The sequence below is a fragment of the Convolutriloba macropyga genome, chromosome 3 (genome assembly GCF_964194025.1).
Source record: "Convolutriloba macropyga chromosome 3, txConMacr16.3, whole genome shotgun sequence".
NCBI classification, from domain to species: domain Eukaryota; kingdom Metazoa; phylum Xenacoelomorpha; order Acoela; family Convolutidae; genus Convolutriloba; species Convolutriloba macropyga.
This window is the reverse complement of record NC_134470.1, coordinates 83,846,208-83,866,042: the sequence shown is the minus strand read 5'-3', so window position 1 is coordinate 83,866,042 and position 19,835 is coordinate 83,846,208. Positions and strand designations below refer to the sequence as shown.

Below are 19,835 nucleotides of genomic sequence, written 5' to 3'. Positions count from 1 at the left end.
TGTAACCTTATTTGGCGCAAGTTTAGTGACCCGGTTAACACGTGAATTAATTGTGTTCACAAACTGATCCAATTTATCAATATAAGAGTATGTCCACTTTTCTTCAAGGTATCTGTAGATGATATTTTTCAGCGAGCGAATGTTTCTTTCTGCAAAAGCAGACTTTTTTTCACTGAAGGTGCTATATAAATGAATCCCTCTTTTCTCACACATGCTTTTGAAAGCTCCAAGAAACTCTGTACCATTATTCAACACTCTAACCCATACTTTTAATGGTTGTTTGTACTTAATCATTTTTTTGAATGCTTGGGCTGCTTCTGTTGCATAATTAGTTTTCATTGGTTCTACTCTTAGATATCGTGACAGACAGTCGACTGCTACCAAAAGGTATTTGACATCTCGATTGTACTTTGCAAGTTTATCAACATGAGCTAAATCCAGAGACCAAATTTCATTAATGTCCTTTACAATGACTTTCAGTATTGGAAACCTTGAACGAATTGAGCGGTATTTTGTGAAGGATGGTTTTGCTTCTAAATATGACCTCACTTTAGCCATTGACATTTTGCTTTGTGTATGAAGTCGATTTGGGCTACCGAAAGAAGCAGGGCCTTTTGAATAAAGCTGCTCCAAGGTTTTTCTCTCAGAAGAAGAAAGGATCCCATTCTTTCGGTTGACTCTCTTTTTTGTTTGTCTTTTTGATTTTGACCTTTTTTCCTGTTGTGGCTCGTTTTGGGTTACCGCTTCCTGATTGTGGACTTTGTTGGGTTGGGAAGAATTCTTGTTCACTTTCATAGGCTTGTATAATTTGCTTGGCGTAAGTGTTTGCAACAAGTTCAGGCTCAACCGGGAGAAGAGCTAAAATTTTAGAGTATTCTGATTGATCAATTTTTTTAGTAGGCTGCTGTAAGTCATACAAAATCTTCGAGACTTGTACACTTGTTGGTTCTTGATTGATGTATAGTAACTTGCTTTCCTCTCCAATTGTAACTGCTTCCGATTGGAAGATAAGATCAAGCAAAATTTCTGCACGTTTGATTTTGTGTTTTTCTTTCAGTTTCACTAGCCCCATTATTGATTCAAAATTTGCGGGGGCACCTTCTGGTTTTTTTGTGACAACTGGATCAATTTCGCTGTCATCACTAATCGAGTCCATTTTTTCGGGCTTGTCTACTTGTTTTTCCCGCTCTGTTAACACTGGCTCTTTTTGAACTACTCCATCTCTTTTTTCCACGCTGTCCTCGGAACTTGGCATATTTCTTTGCATGAGTGTTAACTGAGCTGCTTTGTTTCTATAGGCTGGGTTGTCGAGAATTTCGCTTTTTAATGGTTGTTTCGACATGAACATTCGCTTCGGAATCAGAACAAATTCTTCTGCAGGCATTATGGTTTTTTCAGGTACAGAAAACAAGCAAAGCTAACCGTTTTTACTAGTTCTATTTCTCTCGCAAAAATTTCCTTTTTCGTCTTCAAACTTGTCTGTTTAGATAAAATTTTTCTGAATGAGCTTTATGCGGTCTCTATCAAGTTTTTGTTGATGGGCACGTTACCATTAACAACGTTCAGGAAGCATTCGCAAAGAAAATAAATAAACTTTTTAGTTGCTGACTTGATTAACTTTTTTAACTTGATATCCGATACTTGTAGCATTTGCTGAAGCATACATATTTCTTTCTCTTTCATCGGTTAAATTTGTAATAACAGCTTTTGCTGGAGGTAAGAAAAAATTTGAGGGGCCTGGAGGCACAATATTAGAGGAATAACGTAACGCGTCTGACGTTTTTGGGTCGAGATCAATTAATAAATGACCAAAAGGTTGCTTTGTTGCTAACTCATAACTTTCTCTTAAAAATTGTGTGTTGTTGAGTTGTCGACCAATTAAACCAATTTGTTGAACATCACGAGGCGATTTAAATAAAATAATGTGTGTTGTATTAAGATCAATAGTTCTGGACCATTTGCTCTGTTGAAACAAGTTGTGTTTCACGTATATCACACTGATTTTCTTATGATGTCCAGCTGTCGCTAATTTAGAAAATTCTTTATCATTAAAAATTTCTTCACATGAATCGTCAAATACCAAAAGGCAATCATCTAGTTCTGATATTTGCTCAAAACCGGAAAACTTCATAAACTGAATGTTTATTTTTCTCTCAATGAACTGAAATTTAGGTTGTTCATGCTGGTAGAAATAAAATATTGATTCAAACTTGGGTGAGAAGGTGTTTTGAAGTAACATTTTGAAAATCAATTCAGTTTTCCCACAACATAATGGGCCACAAACAGCCATAAAAAGTCTATCGGTAGTTGAAATTATTTTATTCATAGTTTCGGGTTAGGTAGAGCGTATCCGACTGTGCAAGAAAGGAGTGAAAACCAGAATGTTGATTCTTCAAAATCCAGTTTAAAAAAAACCAATTTGACCAAAGAAACACCTATAAGAAAAATTATTATGAAAATTTGGGTAAAATAAACCACCTCAGATCTTGGAACTCTAGAGTTACAAAACCGCCAAGATCGCCTTTCTTGGTGATTTTCGTCAAAAACTAAGTCAGTTATAGCTCCTCCAGCGTCAATGGTGTCCTCGGGTTGGGTCATTTGAAACAGTTTATTAAATTAAACAATGAATTGAAACTCAGGCTCATGCATAATTATTTGAGAATAAAAAATTCATAACAAACAAATTGTGAGTTTTCATCAGTTTTTTTGTAAGCAATAGTATAGTTTGCATTCACATTGTCAGTTTTATCTCTGAACACAACTGACTCAACGTTGCTGTCTCTGATGCTCTCCTTAATTTCAGCCGGAAGACGTTCATCTGTTGGAGATAGCTGAACTGGTACTGCATGCTTGGGCATAGGTAAAGGGATTAGTTTCAGTCTTCGCGCTTTCTCTTGAATAGACATGGTATAATTTGAAATATTCTAAGAGGGAAAGGTATTTTTTCAGTGTCTCTATTTCTGTTTCAGTACAGGTAACTTGTTGCTTCCTTAGCACAGTTTGACCACGGGCATCAACTTTCTCTTTTTTAACAAATGTAACGGTTAGCTGTTCTTCAGCCGTTATGTAACTGTAAACTGTCAAATTTGGAGACAAATTCACTTGAAGGAGAGATGGAGTTGATTTTTCCAAACGACGACTCATTCGTCAGCCACTGGTAAAACAATTTGGCCTTCTTACTAGCACAATGTCTACTTCGTTGTCGTTTGGGACAACTTACCGCATGTAATTCACAAATGGGTATGTCGTGATATAATTTTAGGTTTTCAACCTTTGGACATAACAACGTCTCCAAATTGATAACGTCTCTTTGGAATAACTTCTTCAAAGTGCCCGCCTTTTCAGTTCCTTTTGCATAAAATTCGGCCAACGGAAAACGAAGTTTGATGCTTTGAATAATTTGTTGCAAATAGCAATAGGGGTAATCTCCGCTCTCCCAAGCCAAACCATGAAGAAATTTTGAAACCCACTGGTAAGACTTTTGTTCACTTGAGGAAAGTATATTGAATGAACTTGGGGGTAGGAAAGAAACTGTATCACTGTAATTTTGAGAACACGCAGAAAGCTCTTTGATTATAAACCCCGATTTCTCTTGTCGAAAGCCTTCAATATCAAGAACAACTGGTCGCAGTTTCAACAATCCAATAAACTGAACAAATTTTTCTTAAATGTCTTCACATAGAGACAGAAAGCTATGCCTGTGACGTGACCGAGATGCTCATTTGTGACTGGACAGGGCAATACGTAAGAATAACCTGGTCTTTTTTCGCTGTGTTCAAAGACAAAACCGGAAGCGTCATCGAGAATAGCATGCAACCTTAATATTTTGTAAGCTTTGAAGTATTTGTCAAGCGTAGAATTGTCAATACCAATGAGCCCACCATAGGGTCTTAACTTCAATGCAATATCCAAATCAAGATCAGGATCCAAGTAAAAACAAGTTGCTAAGAAATACAGATACCTTTCACTATACCCTGAATATTCTTTTTTCACTTGCTGGTATAACTCGTGAATACTTTTCAAATCTACCGTTGCAATCGTTGCCATAGGGCGCTCCTCTGAGAAATGACACTTCAAACCTATTCACCCAGTTTTTGTTGTATTGGGAAGAGATAAAAACATAGAAAACAAAAATATTGAGAAATTGCATTTTAATTCAACCAATCCTATTCCCACTGTTAAGGTTTTCAACTGTGACCCATTTAACTCCCCCCCCCATCTTTCCACCCCTATACTGTTATGACCGCTTAGGATAATCCCCTTTATTCCCATGTTTATTCATCGTAAAAATACCCACTTGAAATAACCCCCTATATTCCCATGTTTAAGTATCGTAAAAGATATCCATTTAAAAACCCCCTATATTCCCATGTTTAAGTATCGTATTATTACCCACTCAGCATAAGGCCCTATATGCACACGTTCATGATCCCAGGAATGCCAACTTGGGATCACTCTCTATATTCACATGTTTAAGTATCGTAAAAAAATACCCATCTAAAAAACCCCCTATATTCCCATGTTTAAGTATCATAAAAGACCCAATTAATGTCATCCCCTATATTCCCATGTTTAATTACCACAAGGATTACCCTCTCACCATAACCCCCTGAAATCACATATTCAAGATCCTAGGAATGCCCACTCATGATCACTCCCTATATTCCCATGTTTAGTATCGCATGAATACCCCCCCGCTCTTAACGCTCTTATTATTTACTACTTACATAAAGTCACCACATTTTACCATCACTACAATTTACCTCTCTTACACAGATTCGAACATCTCACCCCCTGCATGTCAGTCACTTGTTCTTCCACTGCGCCGCTTCTGACTTAATTCTAGGTATTTTGTTTTGAATTAAAATCTAATTCACTCCGTTGAGCGTTGAATTTTTGTAAGATTTGCAATTTTTAGCGGTGAAATTTGTGGATTTTTTGTAATTTTACCGCTTACTCTAGTGGTGAAGTTACATAAAGTTACAAAAAAGTGTCAAAAAGATGTAAGATGGGGGGGTATTTTAAGGAGGGTTATATCTATCATCTCCCTTACTCCCCATTGCCCCCATATCTTACCTTCTTACCTCTTTTACCCCCCCTCCCCCCTCCTAAAATTGTCCCCATAATCATATATTTTGGACATTTTTTCTTCTAAGAGGTGAAATTATGTAATTTTACCACTAAGTTGAGCGATGTATTTGTGTAACTTCCTCGCATTCACCTCTTATCTTACATAATTTGGACACCTTTCTTAAAGCGGTGAATTTATGTAAATTCACCGCTAAATTATGTGGTGAAACTATGTGTTTTCGCCACTACCAGGCGATAATTTTTTTCACCACATTCACGGCTTATCTTTGATATATTTGCGTTGAAGGGCGGTGACACCTCAACCCGGGATAATGTTTTCAGCACCTGATCGTGACGGTCTCCCCTCCAGAAGGAAACTGCATCAGGGTGCACATACAATGCACCCTCGACCACTTCAGTCCAGATCAATGGTCTCACCCCAGGAAGAGATTACAACATCTCCCTCTGGACAGAGAGTTATGGGAAAGAGAGTGAAGCACTGGTAATTCAGGAACAACTGGAACCTGGACAGATAACATATTTCCTATTAGTGGTCTCATCAAACAAGGTCCGATTCCAATTTAGATTTTAACAAGTACCCAATTCTAGAAATACTTAGATAACGAGTGAACATAGAATTTCTTCATAATAACTCCGCCAAAATTATCAATAGAAGTCAGCACAGTTTAGAGTTTTCCGAAATAGAAATACGACAATGTGAAACCAGAGTTTTATTTTGAGGTCCGTGACTTGTGCGTTAGGAGGACACCAGAGGCAGTCTAAATCCAATTCGAAATTTTTGCTTAAAATTTTTTGGAAGTTGGTTATGACTTGGGAATCAAATTCCAAGACTTACCAGACTTGTAAGACTTGTATTCAGGCTTGCCCGGTACTGGGAAACGAAATAAGACTTCGATTTAGACTTGCCTAGTACTGATATAGACTTAGAGTTCAGTCTGGGGTTGTGGTTTATTCGAACCGAACCGATATGCGTCATAATAAAAGCTGCAGCAAAAAAGTGTGAAAAATGGAAAAAGTTTTTGCAACAAAATTTCAAAAATGTGATAAAACAGATTCAACGCAAGCTTTTTTTATTTAGTCTTATTTCCATTTTTCACGCCACGTAGAAACAAAGCAGAATAAATTTCGCAGCCCGTAGTCTTTAGTTGCGACTCATAAGGAGAAATGTCTTTTGTTCCTCATTTTGCACGCAAAGTTGTTGCGGCTGAACTAAATGATCACGTGTTTAGGCTAAAAAAAATAAAAACAAGATATCTTTGTGTCTTCTAATTTTAAAACTCTACTTAAATACAACAGAGTGATCATTTCATTGATTTATTAATTATCTGATTAAGTGTTTTTCCGAATCTGAAGTTTTTGTATAAAACCTACATTCGAACAGTTCATTGTAACCAATCCAGGAGTTAGCGTCAATTGTATAACCAAAAGTCTTTTAACCAAGTCAGTCGAAAAAAGGAGGAGCTTCAGATATTGAATAAAAATATCAATTTTCTGAAGTTCTGAAAAATTTTATCAAAAAAATGTTTCTTAGAGTCTTTATAAATTTTTTGGATTGAAAGGGTATTGATTGTGAAGGATATAAAAAGTTGAAAGAGAAATATAATAAAATATTTTTCGAAAACGACCATAAGGAATAGGTCAATAGGATATTCAATGATTCTCCCTGACACTCGAGGTATTAAAACAAAATTTTTCCAGCATAATTTTTGACCCAAAAAAATTGTGTTAATCAGGGAACTTCACACTAAACCATAGAGAAAATCATACAGAAAATGCATTATTATATCGTTTTTGTTCTATGTCGCTCTTTTAATCTATGCGCTTAAAAATTTGTGATTTGGAGTTGTAGAATTAGCAATTAAAAAGAAACATAAGCTCATAGGTAATACTTAGTGTTTTTCTGAAGGAAAAATAGCGACAAAAAGATAGCAAACAAAAACTTGTGTCCTTACTTTTTTATCGATTTCAATTTGTTTCGGTCAGAAGTTAATTTCAATCAGTTTTTATTGCAACTCTCGTCAGCAGACTCGTCGTTACGACATTTTCAAGAGTTTTTTTGCTTGGGAGGCTGAACTGCTTTTGTTTTACTTAAGGCGAAATAAATTGGCAAAGTAAACTTAACAGTGGTATGAGCTACAATTTGGCTTCAGATTAAATTTCGAGAAAGCTATCTTAATGTAGCTCAGGGCCCAGATAAGTTTACTTAGCCAATTTACCTCACCGTAGGTAAAATGAAAGCGGTTCAACCTCGTCAACAAAAAAAACTTTCTGTTTTTTTTTAAAATTGAACAAGCGAGTTTGCCGACGAGAGTTGTAATAAAAACAGATTGTAATTACCTTATGATCAAAACAAATTGACATCGACTAAAAGTGAGGACGCAAATGTTTATTTGCTATCTTTATTGTTCGCTGTTGCTAGTTTTTATCCTCCAGAAAACAAAAAAGTATTACGTTTAAGCTGATGGTTAAATTTAATTGCTCATTTTATTAATGCTTAGATTTCATGAAACCGATAGGCGCAGTCAATTATATCTGATAGAAAACTCTTTAAATTTTAGATAACAGTGGAACTACAGCTTGAATCAGACGCTGGATCTGAGATAACTTTGGAATACATTGGGGTTTACACTGGACACACAGGCTCACAAGGTTTCCCTTACAAGTATGCTAACGTCGTTGTTATTTTTTTTGGTTACAAGGTAAGTTTTGTCGAATTTCGCTGGAAAAATCAAGAATACTTGTGAGAAACTTTTTCAAAAGAAACAGTGAACACTTAGAACTGTATTTCTACTAATGAACTTCCACATTAATTTCCTGAATTATTATCTCTCAATCTGTAAAAAATATTCGAAATTTTCTGGCCCTGACTGAAGTTTCCGTGATTTTATACATGGATCATATATGATTTCATACTGCCCATACGAGTTGTTAGTACGATCCTAGCATCAAACCAAAGAAATCATAAATGACCTACATTGCAATCAAAGGAAGTTACATGAGTAGTAAGAAACCAGTAGACCCTGACTCACTTTTTGGCTGATTTTACCCAAACATGTTCGATCAAGCGCGCGGATGGAAAGTTCTTGTCAATTATTCCCTTTTAGTTTGGAATTGTTGCCTGAATATGTAACAGACTTACCTTAACTCCATTTTCAAATAGTTAGGTTTGTAAAATTTTAAGGAATACTTACAAAAACTCTGTGGCTCGACGGTTATCATGTCAATTATTTCATTAAACCGGAAATGAAACTACCATATTTTTTGAAGGACGGATTGGAACTTTTGAATTTCTTATTACTTGTAAGAGACGAGTAAAAAAGGATACTGAATTAATGAAGCAAGGTTAAGAACAAACAATAAATTAATATTAGTAAACATCTAAAAAAATTTAAGACACAACACTCTGTTTTAAGTCACTGTTTTAGGTTTTATAACCCGTTTAAAACTGTTTCTCCGTCAGCAACATCTATTTGTGTTGTGTGGACATGTGGATGTTTCAGGAAATGCATGAATAGAAGCAGAAGTCATTGTAAACCCCCTATCAGAGCTGTTATTGTCACAAGAAATTCCTGCGCTGAGCAGTTGCAGGTTTTTGCATCTCCTGGCCAATACTTCTTGAGACTCCCAACCGTGATGGAGTTGGGCAGCTATCCCCTATTAGAGCTTATATTGTCACAAAAAGCTTTTGCGCGGAGCAGTTGCAGGTTTTTGTATCTCCTCGTCATTACTTCTTGAGACTCAAACCGGGGTGGAGTTGGCCAGCTTTCCCTATAAAAGCTGATGTTGTCACAAGAAGCTCTTGCGCGAAGCTGTCGCAGGTTTTGTTTCTCCTCTTCAATACTTCTTGAGACCCCAACCGGGGTGTAGTTGGGCAGCTATCCCGTATTAGAGCTGTTATTATCACAAGAAGCTCCTGCGGGGAGCAGTCACAGGTTTTTTGTATCTGTTCGTCAATATTTCTTGAGACTCCCAACCGGGGTAAAGTTGGGCAGCATCATCAATTTTTTAGCGCTTAATGGACAAGTGTTGCTTCTTTGCCGCCGGCTTTTCCTCAGCTTCGAAATCGACATAGGGACATCTTGGAAACGGCTTTTCTTTGGGAGCTACATCAAAATCAAGTATTTCTTCATCATCGGACTCTATTTGAGAAGTTTGCCAGAACCCAGGATCAGGCGGAGAATATGATTCTTCAATCTCACTATCCAGTTGCTCATTTAAATCTCTGATGGCTTCTCTTTCATTCTTCTCAATATAGGACTTTAGAGCTTTTTCCCGAGGTTCTTTCTTTTTTTGACCAATTTTGTGGTGATCATAAGCATATGAGCGAATGCCATCACTCAGATAATAACGCTTATCATCAAATGCACTCAAAGCAATTTTGTTAGACTCTGTTATGTTGAGTGTGTGCTTGTCAATAGTTATAGATGTTACTAGTTTTCTCAATGGTGATTTGGATTTGAGCACATTTTTAAATTTGTCATGATGAAGTGTCTTTTTCACTTGTTTGCTCACACCTTTGGCACTTTGTTGACTACTGGCACTGTTTTTACAGAGTAAGTTTTTGGTTTCTGAATAACGGCTTCCATCACTATGTCACCATTCACTTCATCTGATAATTTCAGTGACACTTTCTTGTTCGATTCACTATGTAAGTGATGATCTTTTATGTAGTCACTCAAATCAAGCACATGTTTCAGCTGTGCAAGATCTTCGTACATGTCATCCGTTTAAATTTCATAAAACAGTGAATCAGTGTCACGATACATTACGCGAGCTTTTTTGTCAAACAAAGTTCTCATTTCTTCAGAATCGAACCTGTAAAGATGTCACTTTGACAGCTCCAAAATAGCAGCACCCAGATAAGTGGGTTTACTCCACCTGATCTCTTTTGGCTAAGAGTGATCCCGAAAATGTTCTCTCGAAATATGCTGAACTTCTCAAAAAGTACTGGTTGGAATAAAATTTTGCTTTCTCCTCATTTTCAACAAATACCCTCTTATATCGACATCGCAAGTTTTCCATAGTCTTTCCGAAGAATGAATTATTCAACAACTTGAAAAAGTTCTTTTCGAAAGTGTTAATACCGGGTTGTTGTCGCAACTCTGTCTTCTGTTCAATATAGCACTTCATTAAGTCACTCTGGTTGAACTTCAAAGTCTTATGTAGTTTTGTTACTTGGAGCCCCTGTTGGTAATAGATTTTTAAAACTGAATGATGACATACATAGTATTGCTTTGACTGAAGCGTTTCAAGAAGCTTTGGGATATGACTGGTCTTGTCTCCTAATTCTACATGATACTGAGAAAGCATCTCATCATCGGTTTCTAACTTCTCAGCAGCCAGAGGAAAATCATTGTGATAGTCGTGTAGGTTGCTTGGATAATTCAGGTCAATCAATACAAAGTACCCAACATCACTTCCATCAGATGTTTGCATAATCTTGTCCAAAGTGAAGTCTGACCTTACAAATCCTCCGGTTGGCAGTTTTTTCATCATTGTTCCACTGTATAAGTTGACCACATCCAGAAACAGTCCGAGCGTACTCGGTTTTTCTTCATCAAAGTCATCCACTTACTTGATGTTAGCTTTCATATAGCATTTCTCACACCAATTCCATTCAAGCCTCCATGGATTTTTCTCTCACAGAATAACAGCATATCTATATCGGAGAGCAGTCCAGTTTCCCTTCAGTTGTTTTCAGAAATGCATTCCTTGGAAAAATGGGTGCACTAAATTAATGACAGGGGTCTAATCCATATACCTGGTCAAACAATCTCCTGCATTTTTCAAACACGTCAGCCAGAAGGATGACATCAGTTTTGAGATATAACAGGAGATTTTCACCGAAATTCTTGCATTCAAGCAAGCTCCAAACTTTGTTAGCATGCTGAATATCCTCCTCAGAAACATCAATTTGACCAGACAGTGAACTTATCCACTGATCACCATAATGAGGCAACGAATTTTCAGAGAGTTTATCAAAGCTATCGAGATACGAATATGGGAAAACTTCTTTCTTTTGCAAAATCTCGACATGTTTTGGGAAATGTTTAGATAATTGAATGTAGTTCTTCGTTTCGAGTGTCAAGACTCCCCGATAAAAAAGAAAAACTGTCCAGAAAATTATTTTCTTCGTGAAACAGCTGGTCATCTTTTGTTCTACCAACAGGAACAAAGAACGAGAATGAGATGTATGTCTCACTGCTGCAAGGAATTACTGTCATTTTTTCCTTCGATTGGATTTCAATGTATTTCAGTAGATGATATGTGTCATTATAACCTAGGTTGTGGGAGAAAACAGGCGTAAAAGTCTGCGTACGAAGCTTCAGATTGCAGCTGTTGTGTGCAATTCCGTAGACTTCACCAGTAAAGTGATCATGATGGATCACTTTTTCATCGTTCAAACACATCTGACGAACAACGAATCTCGTACTCAGATCAATCATTATCATCCGTTCTTCATCAGATATTCTGAGACGTCTATGCTTTTGTTTTCTCTCAGAAATAGATTTAGCGTTCTCTCGGAGCCACCGAAAAAACTCTTGGATGCATTTCTCACCTTCAAAGCTATAATAATAACTTCCACCTTTTTTATCAACAGCACAAAAAACCTTGGTTTTTGAGTTTCCTTATTCAAGGTGTAGCCAGTATCAGGATTCTGGCGGCAAGTGTCATGCTTAAGGCTGACAGCCTCGGTGTCGGCGTAAATAGCTAAAGGAACTGAAAACGTTTTATACCAGTTTGTAAATTCAAATTTTGAGTCTTCCGTTGGCATAGTAAAACTGAAAGCTTTGTGTTCCCCACATAATTCCAAATGTTTTTCTAGTGATATGGTGTTTTGAAACCCATGAAGACAACGCTCGCAAAACTTGTATCGGTGATGTTCTTTACCACTGAATTGGCGGGCCATGAAAGCGTGAAAATTTGTTATCAATCAGTAGTGGCTGATCAATCCATCCGTTAGCAACAACAAAGGAATAACTTTATGTGTTTTCTTTCCAGACAAGTAATATGGTAGAATTTTGTTTTTGTCAAAACCAAAAATATTTTTTCAATATTGTTTTGTTTTCCAAATGTTAGGACATCGGGAACCCGATTTTATCAAAACTCAGTTTGTGCAATTTTGGCTAGTATTTGTTTTGCCTCTCTCGGTTCTTGTTCTCTGGATACATTGCTGCAAGGACTGAGTATGAAAAACATTTGTTATCATTGTTTCGAATATTTGGGAGAAAGTTGTTTCCCACTAGGGCAGCTGGTGTAGCAATATAACTGCTACCTCTGATGGGTTTAATTTTGTTAATGTTGATATCCAAATGGTCAATTTTCTGAACAACAAATCCATTTCCAACGGTTGAAAAAATCTGGATTGAGTTGTTCATTTGGTCAATCATTTCAAAACCTTCATCATCTGATAGTTCTGTTGTTAAAGTTTTCGACTTTGTGTTTGCATGACAGCCGATTTTGGTATCATCTGCTGGTTTGAATTTTCAAAGATCCAAGCTCTGCTATTTTGTTTCTCACGAAGAATTTAAGGTCTTTGAGATGCTCCGTAACAAAGGTGAACACATGAATTTGGTTGTACGATTGTATCCTGAACGATTTAAAAAACTTTCCGATAGCCTGTTTCTCTTGTAGCTCCAAACTGCATTCAATGTTCTCGGAAACTTCTGTGTGAGTACCATGAGCGTCTTCCTCATGTCTAGCACACGATGAAGTATCGCCATAATTTTGTGTACATTGCTTGCACTTCGCAAACGTCTGACATCTATGAACTGTTTTCAAATGCTGAATCAAGTTCCTTCTCCTATTACACTGTCCGCATTCATAGTCTGCTGTTTTTTCATATTTTACGTTATGCTGCTTCTCCATATGTTGCAATAGTTTCTGCTTCTTATTGTACTTGTTGTACCTGCTGTGTTAGTTTTCACTAATGGAACAACTTTTCTTGAAGAAATATTTCTCTACGACTTGTACTTTAAGAGGAAAAAAATGATGTACTATTGACCTTTGATGACTCATATATGTGTTATGTGAGCAAAATTGATGTTTTTTAAAGTAGTTTTGTGTTAGTTTTTACTAATGGAACAAATTTTCTTCAAGAACTCTTTCTCTAGGACCTGTCCCTTAAGAGGAAGAAAACGATGTACAATTGACCTTTGATGACTCATATATATGCAATGTGAGCAAAATTGATGTTTTTTAAAGTAGTTTTATGTTAGTTTTTACTGATGGAACAACTTTTCCTTAAAATATTTTTCTTTAGGACTTGTACATTTAGAGGGAAAAAATGATGTACAATTGACCTTTGATGACTCATATTTATGTTATGTGAGCAAAATTGATGTTTTTTAAAGTAGTTTTGTGTTAGTTTTCACAAAAGGAACAACTTTTCCTTGAGAAATGTTTCTTTGGGACTTGTATATTAAGAGGAAAAAATTGACGTACATTTGACCTTTGATGACTCATATATATGTTATATGAGCAAAATTGATGCTTTTTTAAAGTACTTTTGTGTTAGTTTTCACTAATGGAACAACTTTTGATGAAAAAATTTTTCTCCAGGACTTGTACATTAAGAGGAAAATCTGATGTACAATTGACCTTTGATGACTCATATATATGTTATGTAAGCAAAAATGATGTTTTTTAAAGTTGTTTTGAGTTAGTTCTCACAAATGGAACAACTTCTCCTTAAGAAATTTTTCTGTAGGACTTGTACATTAAGAGAAAAAAATTGATGTCCATTTGACCTTTGATGACTCATATATATGTTATGTGAGCAATATTGATGTTTTTTAAAATAGTTTTGTGTTAGTTTTTACTAATGGAACAACTTTTCCTTAAAACATTTTTCTCTAGGACTTGTACATTATGAGGAAAAGAATGATGTACAATTGACCTTTGATGACTCATATATATGTTATTTGAGAAAAATTGATGTTTTTTAAAATAGTTTTATGTTAGTTTTTAATAATGGAACAATTTTTCCTTAAACATTTTTCTCTAGGACTTGTACTTTAAGAGGAAAAGAATGATGTACAATTGACCTTTGATGACTCATATATATGTTATGTGAGCAAAAATGATGTTTTTTAAAGTAGTTTTATGTTAGTATTTACTAATGGAACAACTTTTCCTTGAAACTTTTTTCTCTAGGACTTGTACATTTATAGGGAAAAAATGATGTACAATTGACCTTTGACGACTCATATTTATGTTATGTGAGCAAAATTGATGTTTTTTAAAGTAGTTTTATGTTAGTTCTTACTAATGGAACAACTTTTCCTTAAAACATTTTTCTCTAGGACTTGTACAATTAGAGGGAAAAAGTGATGTACAATTGACCTTTGACGACTCATATATATGCTATGTGAGCAAAATTGATGTTTTTGAAAGTAGTTTTATGTTAGTTTTTACTAATGGAACAATTTTTCCTTAAAATATTTTTCTTTAGGACTTGTACATTTAGAGGGAAAAAATGATGTACAATTGACCTTTGATGACTCATATTTATGTTATGTGAGCAAAATTGACGTTTTTTATAGTAGTTTTGTGTTAGTTTTCACAAAAGGAACAACTTTTCCTTAAGAAATGTTTCTTTAGGACTTGTATATTAAGAGGAAAAAATTGATGCACATTTGACCTTTGATGACTCATATATATGTTATGTGAGCAATATTGATGTTTTTTAAAATAGTTTTGTGTTAGTTTTTACTGATGGAACAACTTTTCCTTAAAACATTTTTCTCTAGGACTTGTACATTACGGGGAAAAGAATGATGTACAATTGACCTTTGATGACTCATATATATGTTATGTGAGCAATATTGATGTTTTTTAAAATAGTTTTGTGTTAGTTTTTAATAATGGAACAATTTTTCCTTAAACATTTTTCTCTAGGACTTGTACATTAAGAGGAAAAGAATGATGTACAATTGACCTTTGATGACTCATATATATGTTATGTGAGCAAAAATGATGTTTTTTAAAGTACTTTTGTGTTAGTTTTCACAAATGGAACAACTTTTTCTGAGGAAATGTTTCTCCAGGACTTGTACATTAAGAGGAAAAAATGTTGTACAATTGACATTTGATGACTCATATATATGTTGTGTAAGCAAAAATGATGTTTTCAAAAGTAGCTTCGAGTTATTTCTCACAAAAGGAACAACTTCTCCTTAAGAAATTTTTCTCTAGGACTTGTACTTTAAGAGGAAAAAATTGATGTACAATTGACCTTTGATGGTTCATTTTTATGTTATGTGAGCAATATTGATGTTTTTTAAAATAGTTTTGTGTTGCTTTTTACTAATGGAACAACTTTTCCCTATAACATTCTTCTCTAGGACTTGTTTATTTTAGGGAAAAAATGATGTACAATTGACCTCTGACGACTCATATATATGCTATGTGAGCAAAATTGATGTTTTTTAAAGTAGTTTTATGTTAGTTTTTACTAATGGAACAATTTTTCCTTAAAATATTTTTCTTTAGGACTTGTACATTTAGAGGGAAAATATGATGTACAATTGACCTTTGATGACTCATATTTATGTTATGTGAGCAAAATTGATGTTTTTTAAAGTAGTTTTGTGTTAGTTTTCACAAAAGGAACAACTTTTCCTTAAGAAATGTTTCTTTAGGACTTGTATATTAAGAGGAAAAAATTGATGTACAATTGACCTTTGATGACTCATATATATGTTATATGAGCAAAATTGATGCTTTTTTAAAGTCGTTTTGTGTTAGTTTTCACTAATGGGACAACTTTTGATGAAAAAATTTTTCTCTAAGACTTATACATTAAGAGGAAAATATGATGTACAATTGACCTTTGATGACTCATATATATGTTATGTAAGCAAAAATGATGTTTTTTAAAGTTTTTTTGAGTTAGTTCTCACAAATGGAACAACTTCTCCTTAAGAAATTTTTCTGTAGGACTTGTACATTAAGAGAAAAAAATTGATGTACAATTGACCTTTGATGACTCATATATATGTTATGTGAGCAATATTGATGTTTTTAAAATAGTTTTGTGTTAGTTTTTACTAATGGAACAATTTTTCCTTAAAACAATTTTCTCTAGGACTTGTACATTATGAGGAAAAGAACGATGTACAATTGACCTTTGATGACTCATATATATGTTATGTGAGCAATATTGATGTTTTTAAAATAGTTTTGTGTTAGTTTTTAACAATGGAACAATTTTTCCTTAAACATTTTTCTCTAGGACTTGTACATTAAGAGGAAAAGAATGATGTACAATTGACCTTTGATGACTCATATATATGTTATGTGAGCAAAATGATGTTTTTCAAAGTAGTTTTATGTTAGTATTTACTAATGGAACAACTTTTCCTTGAAACTTTTTTCTCTAGGACTTGTACATTTATAGGGAAAAAATGATGTACAATTGACCTTTGGCGACTCATATTTATGTTATGTGAGCAAAATTGATGTTTTTTGTTTTGTTTTAGTTTTCACAAATGGAACAACTTTTTCTTAGGAAATGTTTCTCTAGGACTTGTACATTAAGAGGAAAAAATGTTGTACAATTGACATTTAATGACTCATATATATGTTGTGTAAGCAAAATTGATGTTTTCCAAAGTAGCTTCGAGTTATTTCTCACAAAAGGAACAACTTCTCCTTATGAAATTTTTCTCTAGGACTTGTATATTAAGAGGAAAAAATTGATATACAATTGACCTTTGATGACTCATACATATGTTATATGAGCAAAATTGATGCTTTTTTAAAGTACTTTTGAGTTAGTTTTCACTAATGGAACAACTTGTCATGAAGAAATTTTTCTCCAGGACTTGTACATTAAGAGGAAGAAAATGATGTACAATTGACCTTTGATGACTCATATATATGCTATGTGAGCAAAATTGATGTTTTTAAAGTAGTTTTATGTTAGTTTTTACTAATGGAACAACTTTTCCTTAAAACATTTTTCTTTAGGACTTGTAAATTTAGAGGGAAAAAATGATGTACAATTGACCTTTGATGACTCATTTTCATGTTATGTGAGCAAAATTGATGTTTTTTAAAGTAGTTTTGTGTTAGTTTTCACAAAAGGAACAACTTCTCCTTAAGAAATTTTTCTGTAGGACTTGTACATTAAGAGAAAAAAATTGATCTACAATTGACCTTTGATGAATCATATATATGTTATGTGAGCAATATTGATGTTTTTTAAAATATTTTCGTGTTAGTTTTTACTAATGGAACAACTTCTCCTTAAAACATTTTTCTCTAGGACTTGTACCTTATGAGGAAAAGAATGATGTACAATTGACCTTTGATGACTCATATATATGTTATGTGAGCAATATTGATGTTTTTTAAAATGGTTTTGTGTTAGTTTTTAATAATGGAACAATTTTTCCATAAACATTTTTCTCTAGGACTTGTACATTAAGAGGAAAAGAATGATGTACAATTGACCTTTGATGACTCATATATATGTTATGTGAGCAAAAGTGATGTTTTGTAAAGTAGTTTTATGTTAGTATTTACTAATGGAACAACTTTTCCCTGAAACTTTTTTCTCTAGGACTTGTACATTTATAGGGAAAAAATGATGTACAATTGACCTTTGACAACTCATATTTATGTTATGTGAGCAAAATTGATGTTTTTTAAAGTTGTTTTGTGTTAGTTTTCACAAATGGAACAACTTTTTCTTAGGAAATGTTTCTCTAGGACTTGTACATTAAGAGGAAAAAATGTTGTACAATTGACATTTGATGACTCATATATATGTTGTGTAAGCAAAAATGATGTTTTCCAAAGTAGTTTCGAGTTATTTCTCACAAAAGGAACAACTTCTCCTTAAGAAATTTTTCTCTAGGACTTGTACATTAAGAGGAAAAAATTGATGTACAATTGACCTTTGATGGTTCATATTTATGTTATGTGAGCAATATTGATGTTTTTTAAAATAGTTTTGTGTTACTTTTTACTAATGGAACAACTTTTCCCTATAACATTTTTCTCTAGGACTTGTTTATTTAGAGGGAAAAAAATGATGTACAGTTGACCTTTGATGACTCATATATATGTTATGTGAGCAAAATTGATGTTTTTTAAATTTGTTTTGTGTTAATTTTTACTAATGGAACAACTTTTCCTTAAGAAGCTTTTCTCTAGGACTTGTATATAAAGAGGAAAAAATTGATGTACAATTGACCTTTGATGACTCATACATATGTTATATGAGCAAAATTGATGCTTTTTTAAAGTACTTTTGAGTTAGTTTTCACTAATGGAACAACTTTTCATGAAGAAATTTTTCTCTAGGACTTGCACATTAAGAGGAAGAAAATGATGTACAATTGACCTTTGATGACTCATATACATGCTATGTGAGCAAAATTGATGTTTTTAAATTAGTTTTATGTTAGTTTTTACTAATGGAACAACTTTTTCTTAAAACACTTTCTTTAGGACTTGTACATTTAGAGGAAAAAAATGATGTACAATTGACCTTTGATGACTCATATTTTTGTTATGTCAGCAAAAATGATGTTTTTTAAAGTAGTTTTGTGTTAATTTTCACAAAAGGAACAACTTTTCCTTAAGAAATGTTTCTCTAGGACTTGTATATTAAGAGGAAAAAATTGATGTACAATTGACCTTTGATGACTCATACATATGTTATATGAGCAAAATTGATGCTTTTTTAAAGTACTTTTGAGTTAGTTTTCACTAACGGAACAACTTGTCATGAAGAAATTTTTCTCTAGGACTTGTACATTAAGAGGAAGAAAATGATGTACAATTGACCTTTGATGACTCATATATATGCTATGTGAGCAAAATTGATATTTTTAAAGTAGTTTTATGTTAGTTTTTACTAATGGAACAACTTTTCCCTGTAACTTTTTTCTCTAGGACTTGTACATTTATAGGGAAAAAACGATGTACAATTGACCTTTGACGACTCAAATTTATGTTATGTGAGCAAAACTGATGTTTTTTAAAGTTGTTTTGTGTTAGTTTTCACAAATGGAACAACTTTTTCTTAGGAAATGTTTCTCTAGGACTTGTACATTAAGAGGAAAAAATGTTGTACAATTGACATTTGATGACTCATATATATGTTGTGTAAGCAAAAATGATGTTTTCCAAAGTAGCTTCGAGTTATTTCTCACAAAAGGAACAACTTCTCCCTGAGAAATTTTTCTCTAGGACTTGTACATTAAGAGGAAAAAATTGATGTACAATTGACCTTTGATGGTTCATATTTATGTTATGTGAGCAAAATTGAAGTTTTTTAAAGTAGTTTTGTGTTAGTTTTCACAAAAGGAACAACTTTTCCTTAAGAAATCTTTCTTTAGGACTTGTATATTAAGAGGAAAAAATTGATGTACAATTGACCTTTGATGGTTCATTTTTATGTTATGTGAGCAAAATTGAAGTTTTTTAAAAAAGTTTTGTGTTAGATTTTACTAATGGAACAACTTTTCCCTCAAACTTTTTTCTCTAGGACTTGTTTATTTAGAGGGAAAAAATGATGTACAATTGACCTTTGATGACTCATATATATGTTATGTGAGCAAAATTGATGTTTTTTAAATTAGTTTTGTGTTAGTTTTTACTAATGGAACAACTTCTCCTTAAGAAGCTTTTCTCTAGGACTTGTATATTAAGAGGAAAAAATTGATGTACAATTGACCTTTGATGACTCATACATATGTTATATGAGCAAAATTGATGCTTTTTTAAAG

At 33.7% G+C, this 19,835-nt stretch overlaps 1 protein-coding gene across 1 annotated transcript in view; it reads left to right on the top strand.

Moving 5' to 3' along the window:
• LOC142337341 (uncharacterized) overlaps positions 1-19,835 on the top strand; it is an 80,330-nt gene that overhangs the window by 30,126 nt on the left and 30,369 nt on the right. The window contains exons 3-4 of the mRNA XM_075386557.1: positions 5,413-5,638; positions 7,650-7,753. The gene's annotated coding sequence lies outside the window, so the exon portion shown is untranslated. The remainder of the gene's footprint in view (positions 1-5,412; positions 5,639-7,649; positions 7,754-19,835) is intronic.